Source organism: Carcharodon carcharias, chromosome 8 (genome assembly GCF_017639515.1).
Source record: "Carcharodon carcharias isolate sCarCar2 chromosome 8, sCarCar2.pri, whole genome shotgun sequence".
In the NCBI taxonomy this organism is placed as follows: domain Eukaryota; kingdom Metazoa; phylum Chordata; class Chondrichthyes; order Lamniformes; family Lamnidae; genus Carcharodon; species Carcharodon carcharias.
This window is the reverse complement of record NC_054474.1, coordinates 91141908-91169036: the sequence shown is the minus strand read 5'-3', so window position 1 is coordinate 91169036 and position 27129 is coordinate 91141908. Positions and strand designations below refer to the sequence as shown.

Genomic DNA, 27129 nt, shown 5'->3' with positions numbered 1-27129 from the left:
AGGGACCACCAAACCTATGTTTGGCTTTGTTTGAAGATTAAGGTGATGGGCAAGGCCTAAATAGCCTTCTCTGCGGGAGGAAAGGTCTCTAAGTAAGGTAAGTTAGAAATGCAAATTCTGCTTCTTGTATGAAGCACTCCCAGCAGTGACAGAACTCTGAACTGCTAAGCTGAAACTCGGAGCTCAGCTGAGCCCTTTAAACCCACCCTAACAAGCTGCCTCATAAAAAAATGGGAAACCCACCTGGCATGAAACACACTCTGCAAGCATTTTATTGCTCACATAACATTTTACTCCAGTCAGTTGCCTGATTAATGATCTTAACTGCCTCAATTGAATAATGCAGTCGGGCTCCTGATTTTTAGCCCTGTTCACTTGCCATATTATCTGGAACTGGCGTCATGACATAAAGAATGTGACCCGATGTCATTGTGCCTGATAATACGTCGGCATGGGCGCAAAACGCTCCCATTTTCAGAGTGTATTGTTCAGCCTATCATATGGGAAGCCCGGCAGCAGTGGGCTGCTGTCAGGCAAGTGGAGTGGGGAGAGGGAAATTCCTTTCTTTAGGGGTCCCCTAGGCAACCCCTTTCCCCCCCCACTGAAAGTTCGCCTCACTGACCCAAGGTTATCCTCCCCTTTAACCCTCCCATCTGGCTTCTTCAGCCCAGTCCCCCAGTCCCCTGACACAACCCACTCACCCCCTTGTCCCAACTCACCCCCTCGTCCCTACTCACTCCCTCACTGCGACTTCCAAACCCGGACTTATCTGTCAGTCTGGGCTCCTCAATATTGGGGGCTGCATGTAGTCCCAGCAGTGGCTCTCAGTGTTGCTGCTGGAACTACAGAGCTGCTGGCCAATCTGATTAGCCAGCAGCTCTCTAAGGCAGGACTTCCTCCCCGGAAGGAGGCGGAAGTCTTGCCTTAAAGCAATTAACTCTGCTCCCACTGTTAAATTGCTGCGGGGCAGCCTTTGAGAACATGGGCGGGATTCCCCCCTCCCCTTTGACTTTTTAGCTGGGGGTGGCGAGGACCAGGCACCTGTAAAATCCTGCCTTTAGACATGATTTATGGTTTGGTTTCCATGTAGAATAGTATTTGGATCTCCCTTCGGGTAACTTGTGGCCTAATCTGTATTGGGAATGTTTTCCTCTACTCATGAGTGACTCGGGTCTGACTCAGGTAGGTTTCTTCAAAACTACTTTATTTATACTATATACATGATCAGCTTCTAGTTAAGTACATCTCTCTTGTGTACAGGCTATTCCATCTTTCTAGAGTCTCTTGCCCAGGACTGCTGATATCACGGTTACATCACGATACACATCACTATCTCATTACCATAATTACTAACACATTATGCTACAGTTTACGTCACTATCAAAATGGAAACAAAGTATGGCCTTGACATTGTTGCTTCCTCAAAAACGTAAAATCAGAAAAAAAGTATTTTGTGAGATGAATCGCCATCAGTTGGATAATGATGATGGTTTGGACCTTCTACTGGAGTTCTTGGATGAAATTTATAAGGAAACTGGTCTGCTTAATGCCTATGAAACATGGTCAGACTTTGACAGAGTTTAGAAAATAGTTGGTCGTTCCATGGAGGAATTAACCATGCACTTTAAGTTGTCCAGAGTGGGTACTTGGGTGACATATATTCCAGAGGGGTCTAGTGATTGGAGAGATGCAAAACTTTTGGGACATATAGGCAAGGCTACTGACAAGTTTAAAATTTGGTTAAAAGTTCAGGATGTTGGCCAAGAAGCAATGTCCGTGGACCGATAGATTTGGATGAAAGAGCGAAGAGTATAAGAAATGCTGGGCAGGCACTGACAGTGGGTCTTGTATCAGAAAATGACCACATACAGGAGAAAGATCCTCCAATAGTGCAAGTGGAAGATCTCACAGTAGTCAGCCTAACATAGAAGTGCAAGTAGAGGCTGTAGTTTCAATAGATTAGATAATGAGATACAGACAACCAAACATGTGCCAGAGAAAAACTGTCCGAAAGTGCAAGCAAGAGGGAGATCTCACAGTGGTCATCCTGACATAGAAGTGCAAGCAGAGGCTGTAGGTTCAATAGATTAGATAGTAAGATAAAACGACAGAACAGTCTTGGAACAGAACTAGAATCATAGCCATTTAAGGCACTGAAGGAGGCCATTTGGCCCATTGAATCTATGCTGGCTCTCTGTGGAGCAATCCAGTCAGTCCCAATCCCCCGCTTGATCCCCATAGCCCAAATTTATTTCATTCAGGTGCCCATCCAATTTCCTTTTGAAATCTTTGATTTTTCCTGCTTCCACCACCCTTTGCGGGCAGCGAGTTTCAGGTCATTACCACTCACTGTGTAAAAAAGTTCTTCCTCATACTCATACCATCAGCTGAGGGGAACAGTTATCCTTGTCTACCTTATCTAAGCCTATCATAATCTTGTACACCGCTATCAAATCTCCCCTCAATCTCATTTGCTCCAAGGAGAGAAACCTCAGATTTTCCATCCTAACTTTGTAACTAAAATCCCCCATCCCTGGAATCATTCTGCTAAGTCTCCTCTGCATCCACTCAAGGATCTCACATCCTTCCTAAAGTGTGGTGACCAGAACTGGACGCAATATTTTAGTTGGCGTCTAACCAGAGCTTTGTAAAGAGCAATTGCTTGGCAGCAATTGAGATTTATCAGGACGTTAAAGCTTTACCTATACAAACATGGAAAAACTGTAAGATTTTTTAGCAAGTTTAGTTGATATCTAGTGTGCAATTTCTGCAACTTCACATGCTCCATAACTAAAAGCAGAAGTCCTCGTGGTTGTGACTTCGTACCAGTAAACTAATAGGAGAGGTAAAACAAGGGGTATTAGGTGGTTGGAGTTTGGAGTTTATTCTGAGGTACCAGATCAGGGCAAAGTGAAAGACTGCTCCATCAGCACATATGCAGGGGCAGGCTCCATCACCTGAAGACAAAGCAGTATGTCAGGTACTGGCTTGCGAGAGGGGCTGGTACAGATGAGTAGTGGGAGTGCTTTGCGTGGAATTTCCATTCCATGACCGCTTTAATCATCATCCCTCTCCTGAGCCAGTGTCTCATCACTACTACCATTCTGCTGCAAATCCGCTTGCTGGAAATCAGTGATGCACTGTAAAAAACATAGATACAGGATCTGTCATTCTGTTTACGTTAGCAGGCAAGTTCTGGTCATGGCCTTCAGGGACTCAGTTGAGAGCTGCGCTTGAAGATCCAAAGAAGTGCCTTCTCTCTCCAAAGCAGACATTCTCCAATTTTACTATCTATTCTAAACTCTTTCAATTTCTGGCTGTGTACCATCCCTTTAAATACAGCTAAGATCATGTCATACAGGTGTGCATCACACCTGCCGTCCAACTTGAAGATGCAAAGCCTGGAAGTCAAAATTTATTGAGTTGACATTGAAGTTTAACCTATGCAAATCCAACCCCTACTCAAAAGCCACTTTCATGTTAACATTCAGCCCACATTCATTCAGGTGCCCATCCAATTTCCTTTTGAAATCTTTGATTTTTCCTGCTTCCACCACCCTTTGTGGGCAGTGAGTTTCAGGTCATTACCACTCACTGTGTAAAAAAGTTCTTCCTCATACTCATAACATCAGCTGAGAGGAACAGTTATCCTTGTAAAGTAAAATTAGGCAGTGGAAAATCACTTTGGCATTACTGACTATAATGCTGTTTCTATTCAACTAAGCAGGCACTTTCAGCAATTTCAGTTACCAGGGAGTTCCACATGAGCCGCAAAAATAGATTTGCAATGACAACTTGCATTTATATAGTCACTTTTTAAAAATTCTTTCACAGGGCATGGGTGCCACTAGCTGGGCCAGCATTTTTAATGCCCATCCCTAATTGCCCTTGAGAACGTGATGGTGAGCTGACTTCTTGAACCGCTGCAGTTCATGTGCTGTAGGTACACCCACAGTGCTGTTAGGATGGAAGTTCCAGGATTTTGCCCCAGTGACAGTGAAGGAACAGTGATATAGTTCCAAGTCAGGATGGTGAGTGACTTGGAAGGGAACTTGCAGGTGGTGGTGTTCTCATGCAGCTGCTGCCCTTGTCCTTCTAAGACCGAGGTGGTAGAGGTGATGGATCTATAGAAGTGTAATCAGGTAAAAGGGATGCTGAGACAAAACAGGAGGTTTTAAGATGGGGTGACCAAAGATTTAGTCAGCAATGGGTTTTAAATAGGGTCTTAAAGGAAGACAGGGTGGTGAAGAGGTTTGGGTAGGGAATGAGGCCTAAATGGCTGATGGCACGATTGCCAAGAATGAGGCAAAGGAGTCAGTGCAGGAGAGGCTGTTAGCAAATGGAGAGTTTGGGGTGATTGTAGGCCCAAACAGGTCATAAAGGTAGGAATGGATGAGGCCATTTAAATTGTAAGCATTGAGGGATCAGGTATCAGTGTAGTTCAGCAAGGACAGAAGAGACATGTGGCAGGACTTATTAAGGAATAGGATATCAGCATGACTCAGCCAATTGTAAATGCTGAACTGTTCAAATCCCACAGGGAAATTTGAAACAACTGTCATAACCTATTTTGCGATTTGTATGTTTTGAGATGCAGGCTTCGAATTCGATAGTATTAAGACCACCTAGTCTCAAGAGGTTTTTATAAAACTAAATTAAACATTTATTAATACAAGAAAGATTGTAAGCATATACATATGTCTACAAAATTACGACTATAATAACTACAAAAATCCTGTAATTAATCTGACTCCTAATTACACTTCCATTAAGGCAACAGTAAAATATATAGATTTAAACAGACCCCTGGCAATACACAGTCTGGACAGTCACATTCAAAAGGAGTTTCTTTCAGCTCTGGGTCCTTGCAGACAGCAGTTTGAGGCTTACAGGCTGAAGGCTTTAGGTCTTGGAATCCCTCTTCCTCTTTACCGACAGCCTTCTCTTACTTTATACATATTTTCCTCTTTGAATACAAATTTTCATTGGATCACTATGTCTTTTAAAGCTTACCTCTTCTAATAATACTTAAGATACCAATTTCATTAGTAAGCTTTGAAAAAAGTAAACCCATTGTTTGGATTCTTTCAACTAGGCATAATATTTCACCCATTCTTTTGAATGGTTTATTGAAAATTAGAAATTTCCCCCTCAACACCTATGTTTCTAAACTTCCCCATGTTTATCTAATTAAGATTTCAAACCTACTATACATCAAAGCCTCTAGACCAGCTGGCTTTAATCCAATTAAGATGCACACACACATAGACACAGACATCACTTAATTCTATTTTTAAATAATTTACAATAACATTACAGGCATTATTATACCTTCTTGACATCTCCCTCCTTATTGAAAAATGAACCATCATAATTCTAAAAGACGGCTTCATTTTTATAACACATCTTACATTATTTTTTATTCATTCATGGGGTGTGGGTTTCACTGGCTTGGCCAGCATTTATTTCCCATCCCTAGTTGCCCTTGAGAACGTGGTGGTGAGTTACCTTCTTGAACCACTGCAGTCCATGTGGTGTGGGTACACCCACAGTGCTGTTAGGAAGGGAGTTCCAGGATTTTGACCAAGTGAAAGTGTAGGAACAGTGATATATTTCCAAGTCAGGATGTTGAGTGACTTGGAGGGGAACTTCCAGGTGGTGGTGTTCCCATCCAACTGCTGCCCTTGTCCTTATAGATGGTAGTGGTCGTACGTTTGGGAGGAATTTTCCCGCTGATTCCCATTGACTCCAGTTTTGCTAGGGCTCCTTGATGCCACACTCAGTCAAATGCTGCCTTGATGTCAAGGGCAGTCACTCTCACCTCACCCAGGAGTTAAGCTCTTTTGTCCATGTTTGTACTATCTTATACTATCTCCTATACTTATTTATATACTTACACTATTACATTACCAGATGCATGCATTAACATAACAATGGGAAGAATTTTCCTGTTGGCAAGCGGGTGTGAGGTCCACTCACCAACACGTAAAATAATGCACGGTGACGTCGGATGGGTGTCCTGACATCACTGCGCGTCGTTTCGATTTTCAGTTCAGCAGGCATGCAGCCGTGTCGGCTGCACGCCCGCCAAACTGTCAAAGGCCTATTAAGGCCATTAACAAAGTAATTAAAGTTGTTAAGAATGCTGCCCGTCCAACCTTAAGGGTGGTGGGCCAGCAAAGAGCCCAGGCGGCCTTCGCATTTTTCATGAAACCTTATCCACGGGCAGGATGAGGTTTCATGAAGGGTTTATTATTTAAATAAAATGTTTTGAAAAAATTAATGGATATGTCCCAGCTCATGTAACAATTTCACATGAAGGGCATGTCCTTAAAATTTTTCTTCACCTTTATTAAATATTCCAGAACTTAAACTGATCTCCCTCAGGCACTTCTGTGCCTCAGGGAGATTTCTGCACTCTTTCGCACGCATGCGTGAAAGAGCACAGGCCCCGACTCAGCAAATCGCCCTGCCCGCACAGGGAGCACACAGCGCTTCCAGGTGTGCTTCACACTGGGTGGGCCAATTAAGGCCCGCCCACGTAAAATGGTGGCGCAGACCAGATCGGAGGCTCCGATCGGGTTCATCCTCACTCCCAGCAGCCCCCCGCCCCCCCCCGCCCCACCCCACAACCATCCCCCAATGGGGGGAAATTTCAGCCCAATATATATATACAAAGATAAAAGCAAAAAACTGCCAATGCTGGAAATCCAAAACAAGAACAAAAATACCTGGTAAAACTCAGCAGGTCTGGCAGCATCTGCAGAGAGGAGCATAGTTAATGTTTCGAGTCCGGAAGACCCTTCAACAGAACTAAATAAAAATAGAAGAGAGGTGAAATATAAGCTAGTTTGGTAGGAGGGGGGGTAGTGGTGGTGGTGGGACAAGTAGAGCTGGATAGAGGGCCAGTGATACGTGGAGATAACCAAAACCACCCCCACACCCCTTTCCGATCCCCCCTTTTTTTTCCAATAATTTATATAGATTTTTCTTTTCCCACCTACTTCCATTATTTTTAAATGTATTTCCATCCATTGTGTTATCTCTACCTTTTAGCCTTTTTTGATTCCTTCACCCCACCCCACCCCCACTAGGGCTATCTGTACCTTGCTTGTCCTGCTTTCTACCCTTAATTAGCACATTCCTCAGATTCCTCCTTCAACACCTCTTTGTCCTTTTGTCTGTGACATCTTTTGGTTATCTCCACCTATCACTGGCCCTCTATCCAGCTCTACTTGCACCTCCCCACCCCTTAAACCAGCTTATATTTCACCTCTCTTCTATTCTTACTTAGTTCTGTTGAAGGGTCATTCGGACTCGAAACGTTAACTGTGCTCCTCTTCGCAGATTCTGCCAGACCTGCTGAGTTTTTCCGGGTATTTTTGTTTTTGTTTTGTGATATATATACAAATCCTTGGTGTCAACAGAAATCATTCAAGTTCAGTGCCCAGGGTTCAAATGTCCAATTTTCCCCTTAAGCTTCAAGCTGTTGATAACACATCTGCAAACAAATTTTCACTACCAGCTACATGTATAATCTGTAGATTAAATGGTTGCAATAACAAACCCCACCTTTTTAGCCTTGCGCTTTTGAGTCAAAATTTGTCCAGAAACTTTAAAGGATTGTGGTCTGTATAAACAATTGTTTCTGCTGAATTGTTTTCCACATAGATTTTAAACTGCTGCAATGCTAACATCAAACCCAACATCCCCTTTTTGACCATTGAATATCTTCTCTGTTGTGCATTCAACTTCCATGAAAAATACCCTATCCGTTTCTCAATTCCAGTTTCATCTTCTTGTAACAGTATGGTCCCAATGCCTATATCGCTTGCATCAATGGCCAACTTAAATTGCTTGGTGTAATTAGGTACTGCCAAAACTGTTGTCGTAGTTAATACAGTTTTCAAACTGTCAAATGTCTTCTGACACTCCTGTGTCCATTGAAACTTCTTGTTCTTTTTTAATAGTTCAGTCAGTGGAGCAACCACACTGCTAAAATTTGGTTCAAATTTCCTGTAAAACCCACTTAAGGCACTGCGAAATCCACGATAGCTTTCACTTTCGCATCTCTTACTGTGTCCAATGGTATGGCCTAGATACATAACTTGCACTTTTGCAAATTCGCCTTTAGCCAAGTTCATCACCAAATTAGCTTCTTGTAATCAAGTAAATAATTCTTCCAGAAGCTGTAAATGCTCCTCCCACATCTGACTGAAAACTATTGAGTCATCAATATAAAGAGCACAATTGCTTAGGCTTGCAATTGCTTTGTTTGCCAGTCTTTGAAATGTTGCATGTGCATTTACCATACCAAATGGCATGACTTTAAACTGATATAGTCCATTTGGCATCACAAAAGCCGATATCTCCTTTGCTCTCACTGATAACAGTACTTGCCAATATCCTTTTAGCAAGTCAATCTTCGTGATAAATTTTGATTGTCCCACTTTCTCAATACAATCCTGGTATACAAACTGTGGTATAGGATATGAATCTGCTTTTGTCACCACATTCACCTCTTGATAGTCCACAGTCTTTGTGTTCAATCCGGTTTCGGTACCAATACAATAGGCAAACTCCATTACTGCAACTAGATTCAATTATATCATTTTGAAGCATGAAGCCAATTTCTTTCTGTACTTGTGATAACTTTGCCAGTTTTAATCTATTAGGGTGTTGCCTTATCAAAGATGAAATTCCTACAGATGCATCATGTATAGATATATCTGTTTTCCCCAACTTATTCCCACAAATAGGCTTGTGTGACTGCAATAGCTTTTCCAAATCACTTTGACACTTGTTTGGAAGGTAACTCAATATTACATTTAAGTTTTCAAGTACCCTTTCATTATCCAATTTGATTAGAGGAAAATCAATTTCAGAGTCCTGCATTTCTACCTCTTTTTCATTATCTGCCAGCATTAACACCTCTTTTTGGTCCTCTTCCCTGTCAAAGTACTTTTTAAGCATATTTACATGACACACCCTCTGCTTCTTTCTCCTAGCTTGAGTATTTATTAAATAATTTACTTCACTCAATTTCTTTTCAATACTGTAAGGCCCACTTAACCTTGCCTTTAATGAGGCACCCAGGATTAGTAACAGAACTAGCACTCTCTCTCCAGCAACAAAATTCTGAGCTGTAGCCTTCCTGTCTGTATTTACTTTCTTCACTTGCTGTAATACCTTTAAATGTTCCCTAATCAACTCACATGCTCTGTCTAATCTCTCTCTCAAGTTTGTTATCTAATGTAGGAGAGTTCTGAATTTTGACCCACCAATTTTTCATGAATCAATTTCAGTGGTCCCTTTACCTCATGACCATAAACCAGTTCCAAAGGGCTAAAACTAATTAATGCATTTGAAGTGTCTCTAATAGCAAATAACAAGAATGGAATTCCTCCATTGCACTCCTATGGACAATCCTGAAAGTACACTCTCATCATAGTTTTTAAGGTTTGATGCCATCTTTCCAAAGCCACTTGTGACTCTGGATGGAAAACTATTGACTGAAACTGTTATATCCCCACACTGTTCATTACTTCCTTAAACAGCAGTGACATGAAATTTGACCACTGATTTGATTGCATTTCTTTAGGTAAACCGTAAAAAACTTGCCAAAAATTTAGTTAGCTCTTCCACAATTTTCTTTGTTGTAATGTTTCGGTATTGCTTCAGGAAATCTGGTAGATACATCCATTATTGTCAGTAAATACCGATTTCCACTTTTAGTCTTAGGGAGGGGTCCTACACGATCAATCATGACCCTGGTAAAAGGTTCTTCAAATGCTGGTATTGGGATTAAAGGTACTGGCTTTATCACTCCTTGTGGTTTCCATATCAGCTGACACGTCTGACATGTTCTGCTGAATTTGACTACGTCCCTATGCAAACCAAGCCAATAAAAATATTTCTGTATTTTTGCCTGTATTTTCCTAATTCCTAAATGTCCCCCCTATTGGAATTTCATGAATAATCCTCAGAATCTCATTTCTATACCCTACAGGGATAATAATCTAATGTACCTCCCTCCAGCTTTTATTTGCTGAGACATGATCCAGCCTCCACTTCCTCATTAAAATTTCACCCTTAAGGTAATAACATCCTGGAATACATTTTGCCTCTGTTTCTGAGTAAGCTGTCTGATATAACTATTCTAATTGCAAATCCTTTGGTTGCAGGTCAATTAACTGCCTTGAGTTAAACACTTCAACTCCCTTTTCCACTGCTGTGTCTTTTTGAACAGTGTTATCAAACAGTTCTGTCGAAGGGTCATGAGGACTCGAAACGTCAACTCTTTTCTTCTCCGCCGATGCTGCCAGACCTGCTGAGATTTTCCAGGTAATTCTGTTTTTGTTTTGGATTTCCAGCATCCGCAGTTTTTTTGTTTTTATCAAACATATTGCCTGCTAATTGGATTCCAATACCTTCTTCCTGACTTTGAACTGCCTGTCCTTCTTGTTTTTCTTCTTTCAATCTATGTGCCTGTGATCTCATTATCACATAATCTGGAAACAACCCAAGATGCTCCTTTTTCAACACTTCTGTTGAAAACACTTCTACAGGCTGCTCAACTACCATAGGCATCACCCACATCTGTGATCCAGCTTTATCAATACCCAAAATAAATTGAACCCCTGCAATGGGCAATTTTTCCACCATCCCAACAGTCACTTCACCAGTTTTCCACTAACTCTTTAAATTTACCTTCCACGGTAGAATAGCTTTAGTATTTCCATGAACCCCACTTATTATTTGTTTCTGCAATACTCCCTCTAATCAACAAATATCACTATCCCACAATATTAAGAATTGATTAGCCCCTGTATCTCTTAAAATTTTAACAACTTTACCTACTCCGCCCTGTACATATGGAAAGACTTTCCCTTCAGACATGAAATCTTTAAGCATTTCTGCAACCCGTTCCTCTAAATTATCTTGGGTAAATTGTGAACACATTCCCACTTCTTTACCTTTCACTGATTCTCCTTGTTTTATCTGTACACAAACCATTGGTTTTTCCTGTGCCTGAACCTCAGAAACCACAGTACTTTTACCTCCAGAACTTTTCTGCACCCCAATAATTCCAACAGGTTTTCCCTGCAATTTCCAGCACATTGAATTTGTGTGTCCTACTTTATTACAATGAAAACATCTCAACTTTCAAATGTCACTCTACCCTCAGCACCTTCCTTTTTATTATGAGAAAGAACTTCCTGGGAATTTCCACCTACTCCTCTTCCCTGACTACCCACCTTCCTTACACCTCCCCACTTTTTATTCTTCTCTGATTTAAAAGGGTGATGAAAAAAAGGTTTAGCTCTATGAACTAGCTCATAATCATCAGCTATCTCTGCTGCTTATCTTACCATTTGAAACCTCTGTCACTCCACATGAGTTCTCACTACCAAAGGAATTGAAACTTTTAAATTCTTACAAAAGAATTACTTCTCTAAGAGCTGCATGTGTTGTCTCTATTTTTAATGCCCGTATCCACCAGTCAAAATTACTTAGTTTTACTCTCTCAAACTCAATATAGGTTTGCCAAGGCTGTTTACTCATATTCCTAAATTTCTGCCTGTATGCCTCAGGTACCAACTCCTATGCACTCAAAATAGCCTCTTTTACCACATCATAATTCAGTGATACCTTTCCAGACAGCAAAGCATATACCTCGTGTGCTCTACTCACCAACCTGGATTGCAACAACAATGTCCAGTTTTCCTGTGACCATTTAATCTGTTTATGTATCTTCTCAAATGAAATAAAGAATGCTTCAACACCTTGTTCCTCAAACTTTGGAAGAGCTTGTACAAATTTAAATGTCTCCCCACTGGGTTTTAGATTAGAGATTTTTTCATCATCAGAACTTTCCTCAGAATCTGAGGTCTCTTTTTTAACTTCCAGCCTTTTAAGCTGGTATGCCCTTTCTCTTTCCTTCCCTCTTTCTCTTGCCTCTCCTTTATCCTTCTCTCTTGCCTGGAATTCCAGTTCCAGCTTCCTTTCTTCCTCCTGCCTTTCTGCTTGCTCCCTTTGAAATGCTCTTTCTTTTTCTCTTTCTGCCCTTTCCTTTTCTGCTGTCCGTAGCTCAAGTTTTTTTCATTTCCTTTGCTTGTTCAAGTTCAAGCTTCTTCATTTCTAACTGAAGTCTCACTACCTCCACCTGTGACTCACTAGTGTCAGGCATCATTTCCAACTTTAAATGCTGTGCTATTCCTTCAATTATATCTGCTTTTCCACCCCTGCAGGTAACCCAATTTTAATTTACCTGCCAACTCTGTTAACTTATTCTTGGATACTTTCTGTTACCCAATCAGAGTTACATTTCCTACTTCCAAAAAAGATTAAGCCATGGGTACAGCCATTTTTGCAGCCTCACCAATTCAAAATTACCTCACACCCACTCCTGAATTTAAAGTTCTTCTTGTACTCATAACCTTAAGATTCACCAATTCCAAAAATCAAAGAATTTCAAATACATCCTACAAAGAGCCCCCAGTTATTATGACACAGTCAATGGTAAATGCTGAGCTGTTCAAATCCCAGAAAGAAACTTGAAACAACTGTCATAACCTATTTTGCAATTTGTGTTTTGAAGATGCAGGCTTTGACTTCAGTAGTAATAAGATTGCTGAGTCTCAAGAGGTTTTTATAAAACTAAATTAAACATTTATTAATACAAGAAAGGTTGTATTTGTATATCTCTACAAAATTACTACTAAACTAATCACAAAAATGTCCTAATTAATCTGACTCCTAGTTACACCTCCCATAAGGCAGCAGTAAAACACACAGATTTAAACAGACCCCTGGCAAAGCACAATCTGGACAGTCACATTCAAAAGGAATTACTTTCAGCTACAGATCCTTACTAATAGCAGTTTGAGGCTTACAGGCTGGAGGCTTCAGATCTTAGAATCCCTCTTCCTCTTTATCAATAGCCTTCTCTTCCTTTATACATATTTTCCTCTTTGAATGCAAATTTTCATTGTATCACAATATCTTTTGAACTTTACCTCTTCTAATAATAAGACCCTTTCATGACGTCAATTTTATTAGTAAGCTTTGAAAAAAGTAAACACATTGTTTGGCTCCTTCTGGCTAGGTATAATATTTCACCCATTCTTTTCAATGGTTTATTTAAAAATGCAAATACCTAAGTTTCTAAACTTCCCCATGTTTATCTAATTAACATTTCTATCCTACTTCTTTTCTATACATCAAAGCCTCTGTACCAGCTGGCTTTAATCCAATTAAGACATGCACATACACACAACTTTATTTTAAAATAAGTTACAATAACATTATAGACATTATATCTTCTTGACAATACGGACAGCAGAATTTGTATGAGCTAAAATTCAGATTGTGGAGGATGGGAGGCTGGCCAGCAAAGGATTGGAATAATAAATCAAGAGCCGACAAACACTTGGATCAGAGATTAATACAAAAGCAAAATACTGCGAATGCTGGAAATCTGAAATAAAAACAAAAATGCTGGAAATACTCAGCAGGTCAAGCAGCATCTGTAGAGAGAAATGGTGCTAATGTTTCAGGTCAAAATGACCTTTCATCAACCAGAGTAAATATCCAGAGTCACTTTAGAAAAAATTAGATTTGAGTTCAAACCATGAATTTGTGAGAAAGATAAGCATGGATTTTGAAGGCAACATGTTCAAAAACTATGGAGAGAAAAGAGAAGTTAGAAATGGCATGGTAATCAAGGCTAGAGTGGCAGAGAGTGGGTGTTTGATCATGTGTGTTGTAAGGGTTTGTTCAGTGGATCTCATCAAGAGGTTTGTAAGGTTGACCAGTAATGTTTATTGGTAACACATAACTATTTACATAGGTGAAAAGTATAGCCTAAACTAAGAACTAACTTCATGCTGACTTCTCTTTGACGCTCTCCATACAACTTTGTCTACTGTCACGTGCCTCTCTACATTATATTGTGGGCAGTACAGTTCTCCAGTCCCACATTAACTCTTGCTATGCCAAACACCCTTATACTACAGTGTGGTTTTGAAATAGATCAAACCATTTTCAATATCAAGTGGCATGGATGCCATGAAAGGACGTTGGGTGATCAGCAGAATGGAATCAAGGGGCGAAGAGGTGAGTTTCATGGACAAGCTAAGCTAGAAGAAGGCACGAGAGGAGATGGGAGATAAGCTATAGAAAGACATAGGATCAGGGCCTCAGGGCTGGGAAGCCTGGAGGAGGCTTGGCTTGATGTGCTGAGCAAAGAACTTTCTTCTCCAGGGTGTTCCAGGGTTCGTGGGTGGCTTTTGTAGAGACTAAGAGCAAGGGCCCAGCCCACGCTACACCTTAACCTCAAAAAACAATGACATTAATAAAAAAAATCCATGATTAAGAACTTTCTCATTATTACTCCCACTAGTTTCCCTTCAGCGGAGAAAGCTGAGCACATTAACTCGATCTTAGTGATATGGAAGTTGATGAGTTTCCTGTACTTGTTGGAGGTGATGGTGGAGAGGGCTGTGGAGTGCAATTTATGGAGATGGTTGCAGGTAGTGCAGGAAAGAAACTGGTGCTTAACTTTCTTCTCCAGGATGTTCCAAGATTAGTAGGTGGCTTTGGTAGAGACTAAAAGCAAGTGCTCAGGTCCACAGTGCGCCTTAACCTCAAAAAAACAATGACATTAATTTTAAAAATCCATGATTAAGTACTTCCTTATTATTACTCCCACTAGTTTCCTTTCAGCAACACTGCAGCAAAAAATTCTTACTCTCTGACTCATTGGGAAAATGTGGTATTGAGAAATAGAAACCGGCAAAGTCCTATATTTATTACGAGTCTGTATTGAGATAGCTCATGGCAATGGAAGCACTACATTTAGTTTCAGCATCCCAGCAGTAGTTAAAGAATCCTGGGATTGCTGTTGAAAAATGTAAGTGCCTACCTGGCATGAGGGGAAAGGATCAATATCAGCTATAATGGCCTAAAATGGTGGCATTGTTACCAAGGCTCAAGAACTATTACTTAGATGGAGAAATGATGGGCCGCCACTTCATGTAAAAACAGACAAAGTGCAAACTTCAGTAGAGAAGGGATAAGGAACAAAACTAATAAACAGACTAGGCAACATACACTCAATATGTTGATAAAGCCCTTGTGAAGAACCACAGCAGGAAATTTTGATAAGATTGAAGATGCAGTGCAACTCAAAAGCAAAATACTGCAGATGTTGGAAATCTGAAATAAGAACAGAAACTACTGAAAATACTCAGCAGGTCAGGCAGTATCTGTGGAGAGAAAAACAGGGTTTTGGGTCAATGACCTTTCATCAAGTGAAGGTGCAGTACCCTTGTACTTTTCCTGGCCAGGAAAATTGTATTAAAAGTGGATTTGTTCATTATTGTCAACAATAAGGGCAGTTTTAAACAGTGTCTGTTGTAGGGTACTTTTTGCTTTCCACCTGAAGGCAGCATTGACAGTGTCAGCACGTTGCTTGTTGAGTTAGAAGGTTGTGGATTCAAATTCCATTGCAGGATTTAAGCACATAATCTAGGCTGATATTTCAGTGTGCAGTGGCTGAAGAGGTTACAGGAACAGGCTAGATAAATATGGTTAGAAATATTTGCTCACATGGAGGGTAGATGTCAATACAAATTAGTTGAGGCAAATGACCTGTTGCTGTGATGTAACTTCTGTGTGTTACTAAGGGAGTTATGCATTATCAGAGGTGCTCTCAAGTAGAGATATTAATCCTGTTTGTTCAGGTGGATGCAAATGATCCCACAGCAGCATTTAAACAACAGGATAAGGGGTCTCAATATCCTGGTTATTTTTCAGCCAACATCATGAAACCAGTTAATCTGGTCATTTATCACACTGCTTTTTGTGAAACTTTGTGATATGCAAATTGACTGCTGCATTTATCTACACTTCAAAAAGTAATCAAAAATAATTACACATCCTTAGGATATCCTAAAGCATTATATGAATGCAAGTTGTTTCTAACTTTGAAGGTAAGGAGTTGTAATTTAGTGTGCTTGTGTGTCTTTTCAAACTCATAATTAACAATGGTTATGGTAACCATATACTATTCTGTTGGTTATATTACTCATGTAGAATATATCTTTGAAATTGGAGTTAAAAATTGCAAAACTATTACACCACTGGCTTACTCATCACCATAGTTCACTTTTAATTGTTCTTGTGAAATCTATCTGCAATAAGAAAATGTATACCACCAATAACTGATGATTGCAAAGAAATGCTCCAAATTGTAACTCAAATTAGGAAATCACATCTTGGATTATTTTGAAATTTTACAGTTCAATTAGTTTATTTATAACATGTCACAGTGTTGCCATCCTGAAAATAATTGTTTGCATCAGTGGATCAGCTACTATATCCATTGCCTAATATGAACCTGAAATGTACAGAAAAAGAACATAGGCCTGAATTTTACATTCCGAGGTCGGGTGGCGCACAACCCGAATGCACGTGAAATTGCACGAGATGACAGCAGGCGAGCGTCCTGATGCCATCGCGCATGCGAGCAATATTGAGGTCGGCCGGTGGCATGGGAGTCGGAGCCATGCCTGCCAGCCATTAAAGGTCCATTTAAAGCCATTAAAAAGCCAATTGTACTTGATTTTACATTACCTGTGCAATTTCGTGCTCATCGCATGGGCAAAACAGCCCGTTTTTAATGAATTGTCATCCAAGGGCAGGATAAAAATGGTCTGGACCATTGCCATTGTGAGTAGTGCAGTGTTTAGGAGATTCGTTACTTAGTGAAACTTGACAGCTTTATCTCTGTTTTGAGTTTCAGTTTTTGCAATGCTAGCCTTCATTTTAGGACACATTGGTGTTTCCAAGGCCCCTGGAGGATTTATATCGTGTGGATCCTTCCAGTCACCAGACAGTCTTCTATACTCTGGTATTGGGGATTGTCTACACCACTGGTGGCAGCTCCTCTGAGGAGGAAGAGAGGTGCAGAAGGTAGAGGAGGTCAGGTGTCCATAGGCAGTGTCCAAGGGAGCAACCTATGAGAGAGGCGTAGGCACAGGGGGTGCAGGACCAGCAGGGAGTCCAAGAAAGAAGGGGCCACAGAAGACGCCACTATCCTGCTGCCAGAGTGTACAGGTAGCAATGCAGCTACCTCAACATGTCAGAGGTGCAGTGCTGAAGGAGGCTCCGCCTTTCCAGGGAGACTGTGACCTCCATATGTCAGGTGATTGAGCCATAGATCACTTCCAACTGTGTGGATGGCCACCCCATGCCAGTGGCTCTGAAGGTCACAGTGGCCCTCAGCACTTGGAGTGTCCCAATCAGCTGTCCACAGTTGCATGAAGCTGGTGACTGACGCTCTGTTCAGGCAGCTCATGACATTTATTCATTTCCAGACAGTTGAGGCCAGCCAGGCTGAGTGAGCCAGAGGCTTTGCTGCAATTGCTGGGTTTTCCTGCATACAGGGTGCCATCGACTGCACACATGTGGCCATCAAGGCACTAGCCGGTCAGCCGGGTGCCTTCAACAACAGGAAGGGATTCCACTCCATTCATGTCCGGATAGTTTGTGACCACAAGACACAGATTCTGCAAATCTGTGCAAGGTACCCTGGCAGCTCCCATTCCGCATACACCCTCCAACACTCACAGGTACCAAGTCTGTTCACTGCTCCAGCTTGACTGGATGGATGGCTGCTAGGTGACAAGGGCTATCCATTGAAAGGTGGCTTATGATGTCTCTCCGGCACCCAGGAACAGAAGCAGGGGCGCGTTGTAATAGGAGTCATGCCTCCACAAGGGCAGTGATAGAGAGGACCATAGGACTGTTGAAAATGAGATTCAGGTACTTGGACCTTTCAGGGGGGTGCACTACAATGCTTCCCAGAGCATGTGTCTCTGATAGTCATTGCATGCTGTGCTCTCCATAAACTGACTCTGGAGGAAGAAGATCTTGAGGCAGCTCCACAGGCCATAGATGATGACTCCTGTGGTGGATCAGAAGAGGAGCCCAGGGAAGAACCCAGTGTGGATGTGGAGGCAGACCTCTGGAACCTTCAGGGAGGTTGAAATATCAGGGAGGCCTTGATTCAATGCTCCATCAGCTAGGCTACCAAGGCACTTCTTTCACCTAAAGCCAGGGGTGCTACCTCCTTGCCAGAAGTTTGAAATGACCCATTCCATTGAATCCACTCAGTACTTGAGCAATAAAGTTTAGAGCCGCTCACATCCAGCACGAGATACTGGTGTGTCCTGCAACTACAAAACAAGTGAAGCATACTCAGGCCATTAACACAAGAGCAAAATTCATATAATGTTGACACTCACAGAAAATGAACATAACAATATAAGGTGTTAATGGTCACATCAGTAAACAAATTAACAAAACATGGCAGAACAGAAGATCTCCCGTGAATAGGCCCTCTTGTGCTCATGGTGCCTTAAACTTAAGTTTGCAAGTGCTGCGTCTTGGTGACCCTCACCCCACCCTTCGCTGGCTGCAGCATTGGAGACAGCCTGCTGACTCTGCTGGTCTGTTGGCCTTGATTACTTTGGCGGTCATCCTCTGGCCAATGGAGTCTGTGCAGGCCCCGCCTGAGAGGGAGAATCCTGTGCCACGGCTGAGCACTCTTCAGTCATACTGCCTCATCAGATGCCACAGTCACTGGTAGAGAGGCGGAAGAGCTGCTGGTGTCATCCAGAGCGCCCTGAGAGGAGCCCCCAGAGATAACAAGCAGCTCATGAACAAATGTAAGGTCGTTCTGGAGCCCCCCCCCCCACCATTGATGGACAGGCACCTAGCTGGGATACTAGGTGCCTCATCCATCTCTCACACTGGCAGAGACTTTTGAAGTCATTGCCTGTTTGAGGGCTTGCAGGTCCAAGCGCAACCCCAGGAACCCTTGATTTTCTTCCTGGAGCTGCCCCTCCATGAGAGTCACCACTCTCTCAATGGAGGAGCCCATGCGCTCAGTGCTGAGGGTCAATGCCATGCTCAGGCTCCGCATGGACTTCTCCATGACATAGACCATGGCATGCAAACCCTCAGGAATCTCCGCCAGATCCTCCTGTGCATCTTGCTGGACATCCAGTTTACTTCCCATCCCTAATTGCCCTTGAGAAGGTGGCAGTGAGCTGCCTTCCTGGACTGCTGCAGTCCATGTGGTGTAGGTACACCCATAGTGCTGTTAGGGAGGGAGTTCCAGGATTTTGACCCAACAACAGTGAATGAATGGCGATATATTTCCAAGTCAGGATAGTGAGTAGCTTGGAGGGGAACTTCCAGGTGGTGGTGTTCTCATGCATCTGCTGCCCTTGTCCTTCTAGATTGGAGGAGATGTGGGTTTGGAAGGTGCTGTCTGAAATCTGGTGAGCTCATCACACTTTCTGATCCACAGCAGGTGGCAGCAGGGACTTCCCAGGCCCCCAGCACTCAGAGGGCTGCTGGAGGCTAGAGATTTGCTGAGCCTAAGTCAGATTTTGAGCCTCTGGACTCAGTCATGTCACAGTTGCTGGAGCTGCAAAGGCAAGCTCGGGAACATCAAGAAGAGATGTCTGCTGCACTCCTCAGATTGCAAGGCACAATGGAGGACTCTGTCCACCTTCAGGCTGAGTTAATAACGCTGGCATGCCAACACACCGAGGTCAACACTGGTAAGATGGCGGCTGCCATGGTGACCTTGGTCTAGGACAACCCTCCTGACTGCTGCGTGTGCTGAAATCCATCGGAGGTTCAGCAGGTGCACACCCCGGGGTCAACCACTCATGTGACTCCAGGAGTGTCCAGCCCATCTGAATCCCCTTCCTTTGACCCCAGCAGCTCCAGTTCCACAACTTGAAGAGGGTGCCACTGCCACACAGCAGGACCCCGAAAGCAGGCTGGGGTTCTCCAGGTCTCAGCCCTCTAGAGGTCATTACAGCAGTCGGCAGGCTGCTTCTACCTCTGCTGTGGATGTCCAGGGAACACCAAGATACAGCAGCATGGTTAGGAAGGTTAAGAAGATACAGTTGCACAGCCTGGTCACAGGTGTAAATCACTTGTACATAATGTTCACTATTGTCAATAACTCCCAAGAATGTCTCCCTGCCTACGGCTTCTTGTTCTGATGAGCAGTGTTCTTGTCACTCAGATGTGAGGCTCTTCTGCATAAGATAAAGGCAGGTGTTTCAGTCCAGGGCCTCTTCCCTGTGCTTTGTGCAGCCTCTGAACCAAAGTGATGATCCGACCTCATACTCAGTGGGCACATTTCTGATACCTGCACCTCAACGGTGCTTGTCATTGCTGCCAGAATGTAGTGGGCAGGTGTCACAGAGTTCCGTCATTCTTTCTGTGTGCTCTCAGCACCTTTGAGGTGGGGCTAGCCCCCATCTCATCAGCAGCTGTGACTGGTGACTCTGTGGTACTGAAGGGGTCAGGTGCTGAAGGCGGACAAAGGATCAGATGCTTTTAAAGTTTCATGGCTGCATCTCTTTGATATGACGCTGATCACAGAGAGGAAGGAGCTGCCCTCGGCCAGAAAGGAGTCAGACCTTCTCAGAGGCAATGTGAAGATCTATGGAGTGTCCTCACTGCATGTCATCATCATCCTCCTGCAATCGAGTGACTATTAGGGGCCTCCACTGCATTGCCATGACAGGAGAGCTATCACAGACCGTATGTGCGCTGCCATATGCTAGATTGGAGTCAAGTGTTCATAGGTTTAATGTAAGGATCTTATGGTGTCTCCTCGCTACATGTTGTCATCATCCTTCACAAATCTAACAGCTAAGAGGGCCTCCCAAATGCAACTGCCTCATCCAGCCAGTGCGAGGGCCTCATCACCTTCATCGCCGCCTCCGAGGACCTCCTCATCTTCATCCCTGTCGATGTCCTCCTCATGAGAGGAGACCTCCAGCTTTTCCATCTCCTCCTCAGCCAGCTCCTCACCCCGTTGCAACCCCAGGTTCTAAAGGGTACAGCAGGTGACGACAATGCGTTACCCCCTCTGTGAACTGTATTGCAGGGCTCCACCAGACCGGTCCAGGCACGGGAACCTCATTTTCAGCATCCCAATGGTTTGTTTCCCTAAGGTACGAGTTGCAGCATGAGCTCTTTATACCTTCGCTTTGCTGCAGCCTGAGGCCACCACACGGTTGTCATCTGCCACATCATCTGTGTGTAGCCCTTGTACCTGAGGAGCCACCTCTGCAGCCTCTGTGGACCCTGGATGACACAAGGTACCTGTGACCGACTGAAAATGTAGGAGTTGTGCACACTCCCTAGATTCTGTGCACTGACCTGCAAGATGTGTTTGTGGTGGTCACACACGAGCTGTACATTCAACTAATGGAATCCTTTGCAGTTGATGTAGTTGCCCGCGTGTTGTGATGGAGATCTGAGCACCACATGAGTGCAGTCGATGGCACCCTGCACCTGTGACGAACCCAAGATCTGGGCAAATCCAATTGCTCTTGGCTCTCCTGGTCCCTGGAAAAATGCACAAAGTTCTGTGCCCTCGTGAAGATGGTGTCTGTGACCTCATGGATGCATTTGTGGGTGGCGGCTTGTGATATACAGCAGAGGTCACCTGTAGAGGCACTGGCGTAGAAATTGAGTCCCTCAGTCACTTTCACAGCCACTGGCAGTGGAAGCCCTCCATGTCCACGTGGCGCCAAATCCTGCAGTAGCTGGCAGATGTGACCAACCAGTTCCTTAGACATGCACAGTCTTTGGCGACACTGGTTCTCGGTCATCTGCAGGAATGAAAAGTGGTATCTATAGACCATGGGTCTAGCTAGGCACCGACCAGCAACAGCTCACTGTGGCTCTTCAGCGGTATGTGCGGGAGCCTCAACCGCCCCTTATTCCTGCGGTTGCCGCTCCTCCCTCTGCACAGCCAGGCGCCTCAGTCGCTCTCTTCTTCGTCTTCGCTCTCTGTATGCCACGAGGCATATAGCTAGTTCACCAGGCTCCATGATCCAGCAATGCTGTCCTGCAGGATGAAAGAGAGATGCATGGTTTAGCTTGGGTGTACTAAGAACCAGTCGTAGTTTAATCTGAAAGCCCCTTAACGCTTCTGGGAGAGTGCTGGCCACCACTTGGATGGCTGGAGATTAGTGCACTGTATGGCTGCCCAAAACCCCACCTTCCTCCGCCCCACTCCAACTGACCGATTGACAGCAGCTTTGCCCATTGGACTACATGCTGTGCTCTCAGCTCAGATCCAGGCATTCTCCTAACCTGCACTGCAAGGCTGTACTGTTAGCTTGAACCATGAGGGAGACTGGTCCAAACCGGGATGATGACATTACAAGGGGCTGTGAGCACCTCCACCAGTGACTGCTCCACTGCCCGCTTTAGCAAGGAGATTGTACAACGTGCCCAGTGGTCCTACTGTTCTGCAGCCCACTAAAATGCTCATTAGTTTGCAGTTTGTGCCTGAGGGGTGAAAAGCTCTGGAGCACTTTGATGCTTATACATTGCTTGAGTGGGCAGATAAGCTAGAGGCCCAGCTCCAGTCAAACCAAGAGATAAAAAACAAAAAACTGCGGATGCTGAAAATCCAAAACAAAAACAGAATTACCTGGAAAAACTCAGCAGGTCTGGCAGCATTGGCGGAGAAGAAAAGAGTTGACGTTTCCAGTCCTTATGACCCTTCAACAGAACAGTTCTCTTGAAGGGTCATGAGGACTCGAAATGTCAACTCTTTTCTTCTCCGCCGATGCTGCCAGACCTGCTGAATTTTTCCATGTAATTCTGTTTTTGTTCCAGTCAAACCAATGTGGCTGCGCCAGAACTATATCAGGTGCAGAGAAATGGTCACTTTATACAAAGCTTCCCTAATATGTGGCCATTTCCCACGCCCACCCACTCCCCAAACCTGCACGTGCTTGTGCACTACCTTCAACCACAGGGCAGCCTTTCCCCCGCAAAAGTCGCCTCAATTGCAGGGCAACCTTTGCTCCCCTCCCCCAAAGTTTTTTATTTTTATTTTTTGAAAAATATACTTTATTCATAAAATATCTGGAAGAACATTCCAAACCATTTCAAAATCACCATCACAAAAGTACAATCAGGTTCAACTTTTACTACATGTATCACGAGGTGTATCAATATAATCAATGAATATTACAATCATTTGCAGACATTCATTTTGAGCTGTACAGCCTGAGGGGCTCTCAGCAGTTCCCAGCCCCTCGGTGTCTTATGGCAGAAAGGTCTTAGACAGTGGCCCTTCCCCATTGCACCTTTGCGGTGACTGCCCCAAGCTTTAGTGTGTCCCTCAGCACATAGTCCTGGACTTTGGAATGTGCCAGTCTGCAACACTCGGTCGGGGACAACTCTTTGCGCTGGAAGACCAACAAGTTTCGGGCAGACCAAAGAGCATCTTTCACCGAGTTGATGATCCTCCAGCTGCAGTTGATGTTTGTCTCTGTGTGTGTCCCTGGAACAGCCCATAGAGCACAGAGTCCTGTGTCACAGAACAGCTCAGGATGAACCTCGACAGAAACCACTGCATCTCTCTCCAGACCATCTTTGCAAAGGCACAATCCACAAGGAAGTGAACAACGGTTTTGTCCCCACCATAGCTACCTCGAGGGCAACGTGCAGAGGGGGTGAGACTTGAGACTCCTGGTGTGTTGGAAGGATCTGACAGGGAGGGCCTTTCTCACCACCAGCCAAGCTAAGTCTTGGGGCTTGTTGGAAAGTTCTGCCGATGAGGCATTCTGCGAAATGACTTTGACAGTCTGCTCGGGGAACCATCCCACAGGATCCACCCTCTCCTTTTCCCTCAGGGCCTCTAAGACGTTACGTGCCAACCACTGCCTGATGGACTTGTGGTCAAAGGTGTTTCTCTGCATAAATTTTTCCACGAGGGACAGGTGGTACAGCATGGTCCAACTACTTGGAGCGTTCCATGGCAGCGTGGCCAGACCCATCCTTCGCAACACCAGGGACAGGCAGAACCTCAGCACGTAGTGACACTTGGTGTTTGCGTACCGAGGGTCTATGCACAGCTTGATGCAGCCGCAGATGGTGAAGGAGACAAAGGATCAGTCAGCCCAGTTCCCAAAGAACATGGCCTCGCTCTTACCTTGGCTCCCGAGGCCAGTTCAAACTGGTCGCAGATGTGGATCAGTCTGCGTGCTGACAGCGGATCCAAGCAGAAGTCGGTGACATTGTCCATGTACAGGGAGGCTTTGACCTGAGTGCCTCCACTGCCTGGGAACGTCACTGCTCTTATATCCGGATCCTTCCTGATGGACTCAGCAAAGGGTTCTATGCAACACACAAACAGGACAGGGGAGAGAGGGCAGCCCTGCCTGACTCCAGATTTAACAGGAAAGCTATCTGATTCCAACCTATTGATTGAGACTGCGCTACTGATGTTAGTGTAGAGCAGTTGAATCCAATTGCGAATTCCCTCCCGAAACCCCATTTTGGAGAGCACATCCACCATGTAGGTGTGCGATATTCTGTCAAAGGCCTTCTCCTGATCCAGGCTGATGAGGCAGGTGACCACACTCCTGTCCTGTACATAGGCAATCGTATCCCTGAGCAGCGTGAGGCTGTCAGAAATCTTCCTACCCGGCACAGTGCAGGTCTGGTCAGGGTGAATCACCAATTCCAGAGTGGACTTGACCCGATTAGCGATGACCTTGGACAGAATCTTGTAGTCCACATTCAACAGTGAAATGGGTCACCAATTCCTAATTTCCTCCCTTTCCCCCTTGTGCCTGTAGATGAGGGTGATGATGCCTTTCCTCATGGATTCTGACATGCTGCCGGCCAGGAGCATACTCTCGTACACTTCTAGCAGGTCTGGGCCGATCCAGTCCCACAGAGCCGAATAGAACTCCGCTGGCAAGCCGTCGCTTCCGGGAGTTTTACTCTTCTCGAAGGACTCAAGAGCCTTAGTCAGTTCATGAGGAGTTAGCAGTTTGTCCAGGCTCTCCCGTGTACTGTCGTCTAAAACCTCCGTGATAGAGGACAGGAAGGACTGGGAGGCCGTGCTGTCTGTGGGCTTCATGCCATACAATCTGGCATAAAAGGATTTGCTGATCATCAAAATGTCAGACTGCGATGACTTTATTGAGCCGTCTTCTTCCTTCAGTCTGCTGATCACAGAGCTCTCTCTGTGTACCTTTTGGAAGAAGAAACGTGAGCACGTCTCATCCTGCTCTGCAGAGCGGACTCTGGAATGGAAGATGATCTTGGAGGCCTCTGAGGCAAAGAGCGAGGCTGGCTGGCTCTTCACCTCTTGGAGTTCCTCCTTGACATCGACCTCCATCGACTGCAGCCGGAGCAGATTCTGCATGTTTTTCTGGAGCCGGGACATTTCCCTCTGTTCCTTTCTGGCTTTCTGGGTGCCTTTGAGGATGAAAAACCTCTTGATGTTTCCCTTGATCGCTTCCCACCAGTGTGTCAGGGACTCAAAGAGGGGTTTCACGGTTCTCCAACCTTTGTAATCCCTCTTGAGCTCCTTAATGTTCTCTGGGGTCAGCAGTTGCACGTTTAGCTTCCATGCCCCCCTGCTCACTCTCTGGTCTTCGTCTAAGTGACAGTCAGCCAGGAGGCGGTAGTGGTCAGAGAACAACACCGACTTGACGTTGGTGGATCTGACTGCGAATGATCGGGATACAAACAGGAAGTCTATCCTGAAACGGATGGACCCGTCTGGCTGTGACCAGGTGTATCTATGCTGCGCTTCATCTGCAGGGTTGCTGAAGACGTCATGAAGCTTGGCATCCTTAACTGTTTCCATCAGGGATCTGGACATAGCGTCTAATCTGCTGTCGGCCCTGCTGGATCGCCCAGCCGCATCGATGATGCAGTTGAAGTCCCCGCCCAGAATGACCGGCCTGGAGGTTGCCAGCAGCAGTGGGAGTTGCTGAAAAACCACCTGCCGCTCAGCCTTTTGTGCCAGAGCGTACAAGTCAATTAACTGGAGTGGAGCATTCTTGTACATTACGTCCACTATGAGGAGGCGCCTGCCCACCACGTCCTTAACCTTGGAGACGGTGAAGTTGCCTCCCCGCAGTAGAATACCCAGGCCGGAGGAACATTTCTGCCCAACCAGATCGATGGCCCGTGGGACCACCATCGTGACCATTGCCTGAAGGAGCTGAGGTGCGGTATCGCACACTCCTGCAGAAACAACAGGTCAGCCTTGCCAAGGTAGTCCAAGATCGCAACATATCGCGTAGTAGATTTAATGCTATGCACATTTATGGATACAATCTTTAAACCCATTTTAAAGCATTTAGTCTCTTACCAAACCTGTTGCCTCTGAGAGTCCCAGACCTTTGGTCTGCTCCTGCATACCCATAGTGTTCACAAATTGCCTCATTTTGAATGAGCTGAGGAAACTGCCCTGAACCTTCCCATTGGCAATGTTCTGCTCAGGTGGCATCTCGGGGTTCGTGCAGAGAACGGGATTTGAAATGTCCTCTGTTGGAGAAGCTTCTCCAATGTCCCCCTCTGGGGCATTGCTGCACCCGGCTTTCTGGAGCTGGGGTGCGCTGAGCACCTCACTGCTCCCAGATTCCTGGGGCTGGGGTGCGCTGGCCTCTTTGGGTTGTGGGCAAAGTTGAAGCGCGCTGGTCCCCTCATTGTCTCCAATGTTCTGGAGCTCGGGTGTCTTGTCCTCCAACTCCCTAGAGCTTTGCCGCTTCTGTAGGTGCCGCCCTGGCACTTCTTCGTCTGAAGAGCAGCTGCCCTTGTCATCCATGTCAGATGGGAGATGCCTCTTGCCACTTGTCTGGGAAGTTGCTTGGTCCCTTCTTAGCCCCTTCTTCCTTCTGGCTTTCTTCACCAGCTGCCACTCCCCCTGCTGCTTTTCTGCTGCTTCCTCCTCCTCCATTGATTCGCTCTCCTGAGGAGTGGGAGGTTCAGGGGGCAGTGCTGTTGATTGGCTATCTGCTGCCTCAATCTTTTCCTCCATCTTGTCTCTCTCTGTGTCCTCCTTTGTCCCGTTGTTCTCACTGGGGGCCATGGTGGTGGAGTGTTGCAAGTGTCCTTGGTAGTAGTGACACAAAACCTTTCTTCTGCTTCCCCTTCGTTGGCTTTGGCTGCCTGTGCATAAGTGAGGCAGCATTTGGGGCAGGTCCTGTAGAGGTGACCTGCCTCAGCACACAGGTTGCAGCACTTAGTCTGTTTGCTGTC

At 44.8% G+C, this 27129-nt stretch overlaps 1 protein-coding gene across 1 annotated transcript in view; it reads left to right on the top strand.

Annotated features, from left to right (window-relative positions):
• Positions 1-1015: 1015 nt before the first annotated feature.
• clint1a (clathrin interactor 1a) overlaps positions 1016-27129 on the top strand; it is a 291026-nt gene continuing 264912 nt past the window's right edge. The window contains exon 1 of the mRNA XM_041193077.1: positions 1016-1182. The gene's annotated coding sequence lies outside the window, so the exon portion shown is untranslated. The remainder of the gene's footprint in view (positions 1183-27129) is intronic.